Below are 15,375 nucleotides of genomic sequence, written 5' to 3' on the forward strand. Positions count from 1 at the left end.
AACTCCAGCGTCTACTTCATCGTCTACAGAAGCCTTCGTCCTTGGAGTGATCCGGACTCCACCACCACCAGAAGATCAAGCCTGAGCGTCGATCTAGTACTATGCACTAGGAACTTTTTGGTAACTTGTTGCCAAAGGGGGAGAAAAATGTATAGATCATAGGCTTCGAGAGAGAGAGTGTTGCTTTTCTCTCTTGCTTTATTTGGTGGTTTTTCGAACTTGTTTGATTTTGAGTGCTTGAGATACTACGTCATTATTTGTGAGACATTCATGATCATGTGTTTGATCATAAGCTACACTTAATGCTTGCTTAATGCTATTATCTTATCTATCTTATGTGATCTTTCACTATTCTTGGTGTTGAGTGCATGTATTTCATTCTTATCATTTTAAGCGCTCCACCAAGATGTATGTGACATGGAAGAGTAACCCATGACTCTAACTCCTTGTGCATTTGCAGTCCAAAGCAAATTTTAAATATGCACAAATTTAGGGGGAGCTCTTACTTATCACATACTTCTCAAAGCGACGATATATTTCATGCTTATTATCATTTGTCGAAGCTTTGATCTATATGTTGTCATCAATTACCAAAAAGGGGGAGATTGAAAGTGCAACTATCCCTAGGTGGTTTTGGTAATTCATAACAACATATAGCTCATTGAGCTAATGCTATTCCAAGATGATTATTTCAGGAAAGCTCAATGATTGGCATGGCATGGATGTGAAAGTGGAACCCTCAAAGTGCTAAGGAAAAAGGATTGGCACAAGCTCAAAAGCTCAAGACTCTTCATTTTATATTTTAGTGATCCAAGATCACATTGAGTCTTTAGGAAAAGCCAATACTATCAAGGAGGGATGAGGTGTTGCTTAATGAGCCTCTTGCTTCATGTGCTTAGTGATATGCTCCAAAAAACCCTCAACTACTTTCCCATATCCACATATGACCTAAACCCTAAGCCAAACTCGGTCCTACCGATTCTTCCTATCCGGCGCCACCGAGTTTCACTTGTCATTAGCCACTGCCAAACCCTAGCAATTCGGTTCTACCGATAGGGATCTCGGTCTCACCGAGATGGGATTGCAAACTCTCTGTTTCCCTTTCGTAACTTTTCGGTCTCACCGAAAGAGCGAATCGGTCCCACCGAGATTGCAATGAAAATTCAGTGTTTCCCCTTTGTAACTTTTCGGTCTCACCGAAAGAGCAAATCGGTCCCACCGAGTTTGCCTGACCAATTCTCTGGTTAGCTAATTACCAAATTCGGTCTCACCGAGTTTGGTAATTAGCTAACCAGAGAGTTGGTCAGGCAAACTCGGTGGGACCGATTTGCTCTTTCGGTGAGACCGAAAAGTTACAAAGGGGAAACACTAAATTTTCATTGCAATCTCGGTGGGACCGATTCGCTCTTTCGGTGAGACCGAAAAGTTACAAAGGGGAAACACTGAATCGGTGAGACCGAGATCCCTATCGGTAGAACCGAATTGCTAGGGTTTGGCAGTGGCTAATGACAAGTGAAACTCGGTGGCGCCGGATAGGAAGAATCGGTAGGACCGAGTTTGGCTTAGGGTTTAGGTCATATGTGGATATGGGAAAGTAGTTGAGGGTTTTTTGGAGCATATCACTAAGCACATGAAGCAAGAGGCTCATTAAGCAACACCTCATCCCTCCTTGATAGTATTGGCTTTTCCTAAAGACTCAATGTGATCTTGGATCACTAGAATATAAAATGAAGAGTCTGGAGCTTTTGAGCTTGTGCCAATCCTTTTTCCTTAGCATTTTGAGGGTTCCACTTTCACATCCATGCCATGCCAATCATTGAGCTTTCCTGAAATAATCATCTTGGAATAGCATTAGCTCAATGAGCTATATGTTATTATGAATTACCAAAACCACCTAGGGATAGTTGCACTTTCACAATGCGGCTGATTCATTTTAACAGAGGCATTATCTTAACAATACCTTGGTTAAACATGTAGAAAGAACTACAAACAGGATAGTACCATTTGTAAAACACCGTAACTGATATATAATAACAGAGACATTCTCTGAATAATACATTTCTTAAACATGTACTCCGGCCGATCCCTAACAGAAATGGTACTCCCGCCGATCCCTAACAAGTGTTGTAGTTTTGAACTAAGATTCAGTAGTTAATTCTGAGGAAAGTAGGTACTGACCTTTCAAGACCAAGATTTGAAACAATGCCCGGGGTGGATCTAAAAGAGATCTCAACACATATATGGAAATCCGGTCTCATTTTGTGCAGTTCCACCAATATTAAGCGAAGCAAAATGTCGCAATAGCAACAAGTTGAATAGATATCCCTGTTTTAATAGAGGCAAAAAAGGAATCAATTACTGGCCAATAAAGGAGGGTGAAACATGCGGCCACAAAAATGGTAATCCCGCCAATCCCTAACAAGTGTTGCAGTTTTGAAATAAGATTCAATAGTTAATTCTGAGAGTGGCATTGCTTAATTTTACCAGCGGCATTAGATTAACAAAAATCATAAATAGTTCTAGGGGAGAGTGGGAGCAACAACAACATGTGCTTCCATCTACTTATAAAGGGGTTGATGTAGAGTTTGTTGTAACAAAGCAACAAGCATAATGTCTGGGTTGGTCCCATTTTTGTTCACTACTTAATGGGAAAAGACAGCAATACAATAGCTTCAATTCAACATTTTTTTAAACAGTACCAAAACAAGTAGCACATCATCTCAAAACACACTGCACGATCATGTGGATGAAGGAAAGTACCAACCTGTCATGACGCACACAAGATCACGTATGAATCTGCCAACACGAATAGGAAATCCAATCTCGTTTTGTGCAGTTACTCTGAAATCAAGTAAAGTTGCCGGTGAGACATTTAAGTTTGCTATAGCAAAAAGTTGAATAGATATCCCTGATTTAACCGAGGCAAAAAAGGAAACAATTACTGCCAATAAAGGAGGATGAAACATGCGGCCACAAAAAGAAGCATCTACCTTATCTTGATGGAAAACAAAGTATAGGACAGTAGCATTTCTAAAACGGTTGCATTGATTCATATTAACAGAGAAATTCTCTTAAAATAGTTCAATAGTTAATTATGAGAGTGGCATTGCTTAAAATACAATAGCGTCAATTCTACATTTATTTAAAACAATACCAATACAAGTAGCACAACATCTCAAAACACACTGCACGATCATGTGGATGGGACATGGGACATGCCCGCACCATGTGCGTCCACACGTATAAATGGGTGATGCAGAGTATGTAGCCAAGCAGCATATCTGCGTTGATCCCATATTTGTTCTCTTTGAAACTTTTTCTGATGTGAGGGCCGCAAATCTAGTCCTGCACAAACTACCCGACACCCCAGTTTCTTTCCCTTTTCAACAAAGAGTTGGGTTCCTTACAGATGTGTGTACTGGGTTACCCCCTTTTCCCCTTTTTGACCAACAAAGCGGCTGGATAGCTAGTCTATACTACTTTCCCTCCCTCCTTTCCTCATTGAACCACGTCCTAGATTCATGCTCCACCCCACCGCACCCTTCTTTCCTCTTTGAACCAAGACCTAGATTCAACTATAGAATAGAAAAAAATCAGCATGCAGCTAGACCAATGACGGTTTCAAAGAAACTTATACCTTAGGGTCGTCGGGATGTGGCAAGGCGTGCGGCGGGAGGTCGGATCTGCCCGCACTACATATGGCAGCGAGGAAGAAGGGGCCGGTGGCCCTCCCGCATAGGCGTTGGGTGAAAGAGAAAAGTGCAGCCGGCAGTGGATTGCCACCAAGGTGAACTGATGAAGGATATCATCTTTGTGGGTAACAAGCAAAGAGCACTGATGGAAGACAGCTTGTTTTTCATTGAAAATCAATCAGCTTCACCAGCCGATGCAACCATGAGGCGCAACCATGAGCATCGATAGGTCATCATGGTGATGCATCATCCATTTGGCATCAAGTTTGGGTGAGGCGCCTATGAAGTTCGGCAAATCCTCACTGTGGTCCATTTCTTCTCAGTAGTCAAGCTCGAGGAAGGAAGAACCATGTGGTAGAGGACAGTGAGGCGAAACAACAATGGCCATCCAATTTTGTGCAGTTCCACTAAAATTGAGGAAGACATGCTCGGGTATGGAGATATGCATCGCTGTTTCCAAAAATATAAAAAAGGGATATAGTGTTGTTACTTTGTTTTACAAGATTAACAACGACATCTCAATTGGCAATAAGAACTATGAAAAGTACACCAACAAACAGAAGCATCATGATTATCTTGATGGGAACTAAAACAGGTTACCCGAGAAAAAAAAGCATTTATTCATTTAACCAGTGATAGTATTAGATTAGCAGCAGCAATAGGAGCATATGGACAATGACCGCACAATCACCATGTACTTTTTGTCAAAACAAAATGTATACCTCCACCGAGGCATAAATCAGGACAACTTTTCGAGTGGCATTTCCTCTATAATAGTAGGTGATGTTGGACCAGCCGACGAACCCTAGCTACTATACATTGGGAGCTGGGGAGTAGTCGCATAGAAGAAAACCCGCATGCAGTGACCTGGGGAGTTGGACCAGTACAAGAAGTTATACCTCACGTGGGCGAGATGTCGCTTAGGCGGGCGGGTGGGATCTGCCCACACGACGACAGCGAACAAGGGCACGGAGGACCTTCGTCCGCGCCAGCGCCGACTCCGAGAGGACGTTGCGCATCGGCTTCCTCCATCGCTGACGGCGACAATGTCAACGCTGCACCTCCTCACCTCCCGCAGCGGACGGGATTCGGCTAGATCTGTGACCACCGGTGAGGAGAGAGATAGTGTGGACACTATCATCTTGTTTTGATATGGAGAGGGTGAGAGAGTGAGACGCAAGAAATTCTATCAAACAAGAGGCTATAATGGAGTAAAACAATCTCTCCATAGCAGTGGTTTTAAATAGAATACGCGCTTTCCTAGAAAAAAGAAACGGAAACTGGCGGACAATTTTTTAATGTACCAAGAAATAAAACTCGATCAAAAACACGCCCCCGCTTCCAGGTCGCAAGAGTCGTCGCACACACACACATAGACATAGACATGCATATCCGTGTTTACGTAAAATTCCATTTCCATCTCCATCTCCAATCATATTTGTCCAACTGGCATGTTATTTACGTTGTTAATTATATACGCGGCAACATTAACGTACAACATCTCTTGTTTGCGGGAGTCCGGACCGCTGCCACGGCCGCTCCTGACCAACCCGAACCCTCTTCATCACTCGCACGTGCTTCCCGCCTGAAACGGTCAGTGCCGCATTCATGCCCGGCCAGAGAGGATGCGACCTCTCACTGGCGCCGGCATTGAAGCGGCGCGCCGGCCGAGAGAGCGTCGCCCGCACCGCTTCCTGGTGCACGCGACTGCTCCGCGTTAAAAGGTCGCAATAGCTGGCCACAACATGCATGTAAAAAGTTCTTGGGAGTCCGTGCTACAGCTAGCTGTCCTCCCCAACTCGTCAATCTCTTCCAGTAGTACTAGTACTCCATGGCGCGATCCGTCGACAAGCAGGCGGGAAATTTATCGTATACTCTGTTTGCGGTGAGTGGCATGTCGAGCGACCGTGTGGGGTCAAGCCCTGGAGGAGGGTGAGACACGAACGCGACAGACGTGATTTAAACGTTGGTTTTGCTCGATGGCGCGATCCAAAGAAATGAAACGTTGGTTTCTCTCCATTTCCATTTTTTCTCCGGAAAAACGGAAACTTTCCACACCATTTTTATTCCTTTTCGACCAACAAAGCGACATGGAGATGGAGCTACGTGGGGAGCTGCGGCAGTGGAGCAAGCCAGCTCCAAAAGGAAGATGGACTAGCTGGGACGCTGGGCTGTAGCTAGAAGGGCGGGTGGGACGCGGCATCGGCCCATACCGCAGTGACCCCCGATTGGGACACATCGACTGTGGATTTTCTCCCTCACCGATGTCGACCGCGTCTACGCACAACATTGTTCCCTTCCCCCAGCTGCGGGATCAGGCCGGATATGTGACCCGCGGTGTGGCCACCGTCGTTCTATGCTTGTGAAGAGAGCAGCCCAAGCAAACAGGCTTGTAGCTTAGGCTCCTGCTAGTGTATATATAGTGGTTTTCTTTTTCTCTCTATATCAACCATTTTATATTGCGTACGTGTCATTGAAGAGTGAAATGATGGTTGCTTCTTCTGGCTAACTTACTATGTGATTTGACTGCTCCTTTAGTGGCCCCTACACGTACTCCCCCTACGTGTATGCAACAGTCACACGTACACATGGATGCAAAAACGCGCGCGACGCCCTAATGCATGCATGTCCGAGCACACCATGGAACACACATGGTCAAGCTCAAGTGCTCAACCTACACGTGCATGCAAACACATACTCAGCCAGGGTGAGCTAGTGACCGTATAAACACTGGAAAATGTATATATTGAGCGCAATGAGCGTATTATGAAGTCCACTGACCGTATTTTTACAAATATACAGTGACAAACAGTGTATTTATCTCCTTTGAAATTAAGCCATATTAACCGGAGAGGAGGCATTATGGGCTAGCATTACTTTGCTATGTCCCGTCAACTTTTCGAACAAGGAGAAGCTTGCAGGACGGGAGAAGCTTGCGCACGGTGGCTCGCAGGACAAGGAGAAACTTTTAACTATCGCAAGTTGTCCTTCGCTCAGGCGGTGGACATGCAACAGTTAATTCGGTGTCAGATTGCCAGAAGCATACACTATACTAGTAGTACTATTATTGTTGCACTTCCCGAAGAGGCAAACGGCCAAGCGCAAAGTTTACTAGTACTAGTACTACTACTATAGTCTATAGAGGTAGTACTAGGAACCGGATGGAGGAGCGTCTGCACTCTTATTATATTTTTAAAATGTGATAAAGAAATCTTCTACACATTTGGTTCTTTTCGAGGGTTCTCGCATGTGATAATGGAAGTTGATTGCATGGAACACTCGCCACAATTCTCGCTTAATTCTGGCTCATATCCTGTTACAAATAGGAGTGCTCGGTAATATTTCCTCTTTTTTTGTTATCCAGCATGTAAACAGGTCGGCAAACCTTGCGGCGCGTCTTTGTGCGAACCGTGCTTGCTGCACTTTGAATGTGGCCGAGAGCTGGCTTTATGAAACACCTCGCTTCCTACTTCTTTTTTTGCGGGGTACCTTGCTTCCTAGTGACCAGTGTCTTGGCTGATCGTCCTAAGAATGCTTATATATGAATAAAGCTCTCTCATTTACCCGCAAAAAAGATTAAGCCATATTAACCGGAAAGGAGGGAGTATGGACTAGCACTACTTGTTGGTGTGTCCCGTCAACTCGCAGAACAAGGAGAAGCTTGCAGGACAACGTGAAGCTCGCTTACGCCTTTTGACTAATGCAACATACCCTCGCCCAGGCGGTGGACATGCATCAGTTCATTCAGTGTCAGATTGCCAGAGGCATACACTATAGGTCCAAACATGCAGAGTACCATCATTGTTCGACTTCACGAAGAGGCAAAGAGCCAAGCGAAAGGTTTAGTAGTACGAGTAGTACTACTACTAGAACCGCATGGTGGAGCCTCTGTACTCTTATTTTTCTTAATCTTTGATAAAGTACACATTTATTCCAGAGAAGGGCGGAAAATGGTAGCCCAACATGTAATGACGATATCGATCAACCATGCTCGAATATATCTTGGCCTCCGTGCGAGCCCGTCCGTGTGTTCTCGCTCCTCGTCTCTCTCAAGGAACGGTGGGTTGGCCATTTTGCCGTCAATTGAGATCGGTTTGCTCACACTCCGGTCCCACATGTTAGTGATATGCCAAGAGGAGGTGAGTTGACCGATTGGCCATACGCGTACTTGGTTTTGCACCTTCATACTACTCCTCCCTCCGCCATACGCCCATTTGAAATTTGTAAAAAGACAAATATTTAGGAACGAAGGAGTATAATTTTGTGCATGGCACATGGACCTGGATGCCGAAGAGGCTTCTGGCAATGCTATCAAGCTTCCAGCATTTGTTTACATAATTGACGTACTATACAAATAATTTTCCAGCGACATGAAATTGTACAATGGTGTGAGCTTTCAGCTCTTGTTTCGTGTGTCTTGACATGGATGCTCCTTCGGAAACAGTAAAAACTAACTTTCTTGCTAATCAGAGCTAATATTTACATCACAACTGAACACAAAGTTGTGAGAAGGTGTTAAATTAAAATTGATCCATGCTTTCATTGGCAGCAACGTCCCCACAGCTCTGTCTAAATCAACAAGGCAAGTTGGGAAAAAAAGTAGCTGTCTGGAGCATGCAACATTCCGATCATTTTGTGCAGTTCCACTAAAATAGAGCTGAGCGTCCCTGTTCCAAAGATATTATGTGTGATTACGATAATAGAGGACTGCTGATGAAACAATAAACACACAAATAGAAGCCGGTCACATTTGCAGTCTCTCTTAAGACTAACTAGTTGGAGAAGATTAGGCTTGGAGTTGGATGAGGAGGATAGAGAAAAACCAATCTCCCTTTGTGCAGTCGCAATGAAATGTAGAGACGTTGCCCGTGTGACATTTTGGCAGAACTGCACAAAACACTCTTAAGAAAAAGTGATTTGTGCAGGTCACCAAAAGGTCGCAATAGCAACGAGGTGAAATGGATAGCCCTGTTTGAAAAAAAGAGGTAGAAAGGAAACAATTACTGGCCAATAACAGTTGATGACACATGCGACGACAAAAAAGGAGCATATTCCTTGTCCTAAGGGAAGATAACAACACGGTTGTGTTTGTCCAAAACGGTGTGAGGACGAGATTGCAGTATGGAAAGTACTTCGGACGAGCTACGTTTTGGGCAAAGAATTATGGAAGATCCACATGAAGCGATGTGGGAAGACGGGCACTGGAGCAAGGCCGGAGGGGATACCTGGAGGTCGTCGGGATGTAACTAGGTGTGCGGCGGCAGGCGGAATCTGCCCATACTGCGGTAGCGAGCAGGTGGCATAGGCCCTACCACGCCGAAGCTTGGTCAAAGAGAATGGCGTGTACCGCAGATCGGGACGTGCTGCCTCGGCGCCGTCGAATGGAGAAAGGATGCACGTCCTCCCTTTCCACCGGCGGACGGGATGCGGCCGGATCAATGACCAACGGTGAGAGAGAGAGGCCACTGTAGCCTTGTGTGAGATACTCTGAAGAGAGACAAACCAGGCAGGCAGGCTCCATTGTATATAGTGGAGCAGACTACTTTTTTCTCCATAGATATCGTTTTATATTCTGTGTATGTGCCATTGAGCGATATAACTTTATTTAAAAATAACGTGCCACCGCATCAATTCAAACTTTGTTTCATGCATGCGTGGTACATGACCTCCGTAGGTAAACAACCGCCACACGCGTTCAAATTAGCACGTGGGCTGCCATTTCATACAGAAATGAGCTTCACCGTGTACCCGCGCGGGTGTGGCTGGGCACGAAGCGTGAGTACGTGCACATGCACCTATTCTTTTCTTGTATATGTACACCACCCATGTGGGGTTGTGTGAGAGAGATACAAACGTAGAGAGATATAGTGTGTGGGTTTGTGAGAGTTTTTTTGGGGGGGTGTGGTCAATCAAAAAATGTAACATATGCAATGTGTGTGAAATAGAGTCCTAGATATATCATATATATAGAGGGGGCGATCCACGAGAAGAGAGTGGAGGTATCATCGGCTTGAGGTGTCCATGGAATTGAAGAGAGGGATGATGTGTGTGTGTGTGCGTGCGCACGATTGATAAAGAGTGCCATCAAATTTGTGTGTGCCCACGTCAAAGATATAGAGTGACTGGCCTACTAGAACATGAGAGGGGACAGGTGCAGTTTGTCTCTGTGGCATGGATACCTACCTACAGTGCTCGACTATCGGTGTGTGGTGGTGGGGGGGCCTAATTAACTATAGAGGTACAATGGCTGGTATATGTGTGGAGGAGGAGAGGCCTACCTCATGTATTAAGGGAGATCAATCTACCTCATGTATTAAGGGAGATCGATCAGCATCCATGCATATGTGTAGGAGAGGAATAAGGTTGGGAGAGAGACAGAGCTAGAGTGTTGGAGGGGTGGTAGCGGAGTTGCTTCTAACAAATGGTGGGATAGGCTTGCTAGACAACCGGAGGGCACTCCTGCAATATCAATAAGAGAGGGGATGGCTGCCTGTCTGTCCACATGCGTGTGAGAGACGGGTTAGGAGGCATGCACGAATGATGAGGGGGGCGATATGGATGTGGTAAGCAAACATAACTACATAGGAAGATCAATCGTCCTTTGTCAGAGAAAGGAGAGAGATAACTTGTGAGGTACGTCGATCGATGGGGGGGAATAGTTAAAGTCGACCTAGGTATATGTTGGGAGATCGATTGGTATACATGCATGTGTGTATTAGAAGCAAATAAGGCACGAGGAGAAGGATAGAGAGAGAGGGATGCATCTAGGAGGTGGTGCGAGAGTCATACTATATCGAGGGAGGAGAAGTGTGCGAGTACGAGATCGATGAAAAGAGTGGTGGGAGTGAGGCAAGGACGGTGATAAGAGAAGAGGGCAAGCTTGTGTTTTGTGCTAGGCACACCTGGCTAGAGAGGCATATCGATCGATGTGTGTCGTAAAGAAGGAGCTGGGGGGCCTACACACACCGTGGGTGAACGACCTAAAGTGAAAAGACGAATTTGCGCGATGGAGCTAGAGAATGCTGAGGGAGGGTTAGAGGGATGCGGGCATCGGCATGCATGAGAGAAAGCTAGCGCTAGCTAGCTACAAAAATAAGAGGATTGTGTGGGTGTAAAATACGAATAGAGGATCACACTTCTCTACCTACTAATAAACCAGCGATCGCTTCTAGTCGTACTTCATGGGCATTTTTGCATAAAAGTCCCTCTGTTTCTTAGAATTCAACCCGCAATCCCTTTTTAAGTAACTACCAGAGAAAACGTTTCATTATTGCAAAAGAGTCCCTGTAGTTTGTCGTATTCAACCCGCCGTCCAATCAGATTTGCAATGAAAAAATAGACACAACCACACGCACAAGCTCGCCTCCTCTCCCTCTCGCCCACGAAGTCCTCGCCGCCGCCACCACCCACGCCGGCTGCTTCCGGCGAGCTCCGGCGCCACGCAGCACGCCCCCGAACTCCCCATGGTCCACGCCTCCCACCCCTCCATCTAGATTCTCCGCTCCCGGCCTCTACCACCCTCTTGCAACCCCACCCCCGTGGCTAGGGTTTCTGGCAAGGGTTCGCCGACGCGTCTCCGGCGGCCCTAGGTTCGTCCCTCCCTCTATCTTGGCCGGGATATGCCACCTCTACACCTCACCTTCTCTTCATATCCTCCGCTGCAGATGCAGATGTAGCACACCATGGGAGTTTCCCATCCACCACGGTGGCAGCTTCTTCACGGAGATGTGATGCAAAAGAAGCACAATAGTTCAGTGATGATTAGCTTTGTTTTTTCCCAGTTGAGAATTTGAGGTTGTGTGTGTACACTGTCAACAGTATTTCCAGAAACAAAATAATCGTGTACATCCTTGTTTGGGGAAAGGTGGGCTCTATAAGCATGGACATTAATCTTCACTTTTTGTGCTATATAAGCATGGACATTAGGTAGTCAATTTAGCCACATATAGAATTCTTTAGAGTATTACATTTAAATGGTTGACACAAGGTTCAGTAGGAATTTGTTACAGTATTACATTTAAATGGCTGACACAAGGTTCAACTAGATATAAAAGGTCACATATCATTTTAGTTGTAATTATTCAAATGGCTGACACAAGTTTCAGTAGGAATAACATTATGGTGTTCCAAATATGCAGCGACATGACTAAAGCTCAAATTTCTAAAGTGTTTGTCGTGCTTGCAGTAACAGCATAGATCTTTTCACATTTTCTGGATTTATTCATGCCCGTGGAGTTTTTGTGCCCATCATATGTAGATCTTTTATTGGTAAGTTTGGATGTTGTAGACTGATCTGCTTTGGTAAGTCATGTTTGCCTGCAGGGTGATGATGTTTATGCATCTAGGGAACCATGGAGATTTTACCATGTGATATTTCCTCAAGCAAACTAAGTTATTTTGCAATTTGCTGCTCAAGTTGTGGCTCTTCTGCAGGTATGTCATTGTGGTCCTTTCCACTATATTTATTTGACGTATATGCTTCCAGACAATAACTTAGGTTTTGTACTACATGGTAAATGAAATGAAATTTCTAATATGCTAGAATGTACAATGGTAATTGTTAGTTTCATTAGTATTTCTCGGCAAACCCTTGTTCTTTCTTGGTCTGCTAAAAATAATTGTTATCAGTTTTTCTTTACATTGTCTATAGAGAAAGTGATGTTTTTAAGAGATATTTCTGTAACATCAGCAATGGTTCTTACTTCTTATATCCCATATATTGTTGAATTATGTGCTTATGAGGCAAAACAGTCATGGCGGTCCTGCACAAGTGGATGAATGACTAGAAGGGGCGGCACCACGACAGTTAAGGTGGTTTATACCCAGCCGGGGAGGACGATCCCCTGCAATGGGCACAGAAAGATGTTGCAGCAGCGAACGAGGAGGCGGAGATGCGCAAAGCAGAGTAGGAAAAACGTGCTCTGGTCCTCCTCCAAGCCTGCCAGCGACTCCCTAACATGGTACGAGATTGTTACCCCCTGCCGCGTCATCATTACTTGAAGTACAAGGAACCTAACAACAGTGTGAGTGCATTATTTCTGTTATATCTACAATGCTTCTCTGTCTTTGATCATACATATGCAACAGCCAGATAATCTTAAGAAAAGGGCAGGAGAACTGCCTATTCATGAAGCTGAGATTGGTTAAAATTTATAGTGCGTCTCTGAATTTAAAGGAACAAGGCCTATAACCCAACAAGCCAAAGAAACTACTTGTCCTCAATTGCTCTGCTTGCCTACATAATAATAGGCCCTAAAGTTAATCTCTTGCCAAGCTAAATGACCAACATGTTCACCTGGAGACCTCCCTGTAAATGACTGTATCAACTAGACAGCAGAACAAGGAAGTAGGAAGAAGGCAATAAGCAATTCATATGGATTATCCCTGAATGTTATCCTGGAGTCTGATGTACCTAATTTTTTTCTTGCTTAATTAAATGGCAGAGCTCCGGCCTTTTTCTGCCAAAAAAGACATGGCCATTCCCTTGAGTAGTTGCATAAAAAAACATGGACAAACATGAGAGAAGAAAATAGAAAATATTGTTAAGCTTTGTTTGTTATTAGTTGCATAATGAAGATTGAAATTTGATAGTTTGCTTCCTCTCAATGTCTCCATCTTACTATCTTTGTTTGCAAAGTTAAATAAACCTGTGTCACTTTGAGGCTACAATTAGCGACGATGCCTAACCTACATGATTAGCATACAAAATAAGAAAATGGAATGGTTTGTTACCCTTTTGATTTCTCTGTGGATCAATGGTTACTTTGCATTCAATTTGGACCCATTAAAAAAATCATTTTGTGAAATACCGTGTGGGATAACTTAGCTATTGAAAATTTGCATGCATATGATTTTAGTAGAGTTATACAAGTTGTTACATAAATGTTAATTGCCATTTAGATGCAACCAATCACGAGGACTAGGATGTTGAGGAAGATGGTGAATGGGCAGCTCCAACCATATGCAAAAGGAACAATTTCAAATCCTAAGTGCAAGGACCATGTACGCAAAAGGTATAACTGCAATTGTACGACTAGAATGGTAACTGTTCTAGACAAGCGAACACAAACATTGTTGAAGTTGCACGTATGTGTAAATTTTTGTGTTGGGAAAACATTCAGATTGGAGGTGAACGAGGATGACTCAAGCATTACAAAGAATAGTTGGTAAACAATGTACCGGTATCAGCTGACCTTATGTATCTTGCAGTGTCAGTGCCATACTTCTGTACATAAAACGATGGAACCGGCATCAATCACGTGAACGGGCATGTTGATTTAGTTTCCTGTCTACGTGCCTTGAGCATTTCTTCCTCTACACCAGGCAATGATTGAGGATTCACGGATATATTGAGATCAACTTTTCGATGCAATTTGGATGGTCAAATCACACCACTATCTGAGCATATATGAGATGTTCGCACAGTAAGTTTTAATGTATGATTGTTTTTCATATACCCTTTTACTTTTTAATCCAGTTCGGGTGAACAATATTGTTTAGATGATTGTGAAAATGCAGGCTACATTTTTAAATGTTCATAAGGTTTGTGAACATACAATTTACTACATGAAGGATGTGCCTGGCTTCCATGTTGAAGTAGTAGGACTATTTCCACATATGCGAGAGAAGAACTATGATCGGGTAAACTGAACCGCACTGGTGCTAATTTTATCCTTTGTTTATTGTAGCCAAAAATATGAATTATGTTGGTTGCATCATTTCTTTTGACAGAATCATTCTCGTGTAATTTGTGCAGAGGTACTATGAATGCTTGATCCAATTTAGACATCAACAATTATGTATCTAAAAGCTGGAGTGCTCCTTGAACATTGTACTGTATATATGATTGAAATGAGTTGCATGTTGTCGGTGACGGCGAGTTGAACCAATGGAAGTGGCTGTAATGGTAAGATAGAGAAGATGGCCGTGGGAGAAAAAGAGGACGGCAGTAATGGTAAAGAAGAGAAGATCATTGATGTAAAAGGAGGACATGTGTTGGACCTAGCATGTCTAAATATAAGCATGTGGTCATAAGTATTTTCTTTTCCTTACAAACGAGAGTTGGTTATTTGGCTTCACAACCTCCATATTTCAATTTGGCATGCAACGACATGTACATGCATGTTTTGTCTTCAGGTGAAGACTTTAATTGGTTAGTCTATTAGTCTATTTTTTTCAAACGGAGGCAAAAGATTTGCCTCATTCATTAAATAAGAGAGAAGAGTTTTAGAGTGTTACAAATGACCCACATGCCCGGCATGGCAACTACTCGCACACAAGAATACACCCCGGTTTTTTAGCTCCCGCGAGAACCCAAAGCTTGATGTTGTTGATGATAGCATGGAGAAGGACCAGAGGCGGCGCGCTCTTGCGTTGGAAGACCCAAGCATTACGCTCGTTCCAGATTGTCCAAGAGACAAGCATTGTAAGCGAGGCCAAGGCTCGTCGGTTTGGGTTTTGCAAGTAGGTTCGCTTTTCCCACCATTCCAAAATGGATCCATCCAAGTGCCAAGAGGAGGTGTCAATGTGCGCTAGACCGAATTCAAGGATGACCGAGTTCCATAGCCTTATGGTGTAGCGGCATTTGTAGAAGAGGTGTGCACCCGTCTCGCCAACACGTTTGCAAAGCGGGCAAAGTCCACAGTTTTGCCAACCGCGCCGCTCCAATCTGTCGGCTGTCCAA

The 15,375-nt window shown here is 44.1% G+C and overlaps 1 long non-coding RNA gene across 5 annotated transcripts; it reads left to right on the plus strand.

The window, feature by feature from the left end:
* The first annotated feature begins 11,038 nt into the window (after positions 1-11,038).
* LOC147975198 (uncharacterized) lies at positions 11,039-14,872 on the plus strand. 5 transcript variants are annotated; one of them, XR_015600576.1, is made up of 7 exons: positions 11,039-11,281; positions 11,357-12,125; positions 12,444-12,652; positions 13,593-13,705; positions 13,902-14,116; positions 14,211-14,333; positions 14,449-14,872. It is a non-coding gene; the product is annotated as an uncharacterized LOC147975198 (long non-coding RNA). The 5 variants fall into 5 exon arrangements; XR_015600575.1 differs by having other exon boundaries at positions 11,357-11,556; positions 12,015-12,652; XR_015600577.1 differs by having other exon boundaries at positions 11,357-12,715.
* The last annotated feature ends 503 nt before the right edge of the window (positions 14,873-15,375 follow it).

Source organism: Triticum urartu, chromosome 4A (assembly GCF_056163025.1).
Source record: "Triticum urartu cultivar PI428250 chromosome 4A, HENAU_Tu73, whole genome shotgun sequence".
Taxonomy (NCBI): Eukaryota; Viridiplantae; Streptophyta; class Magnoliopsida; order Poales; family Poaceae; genus Triticum; species Triticum urartu.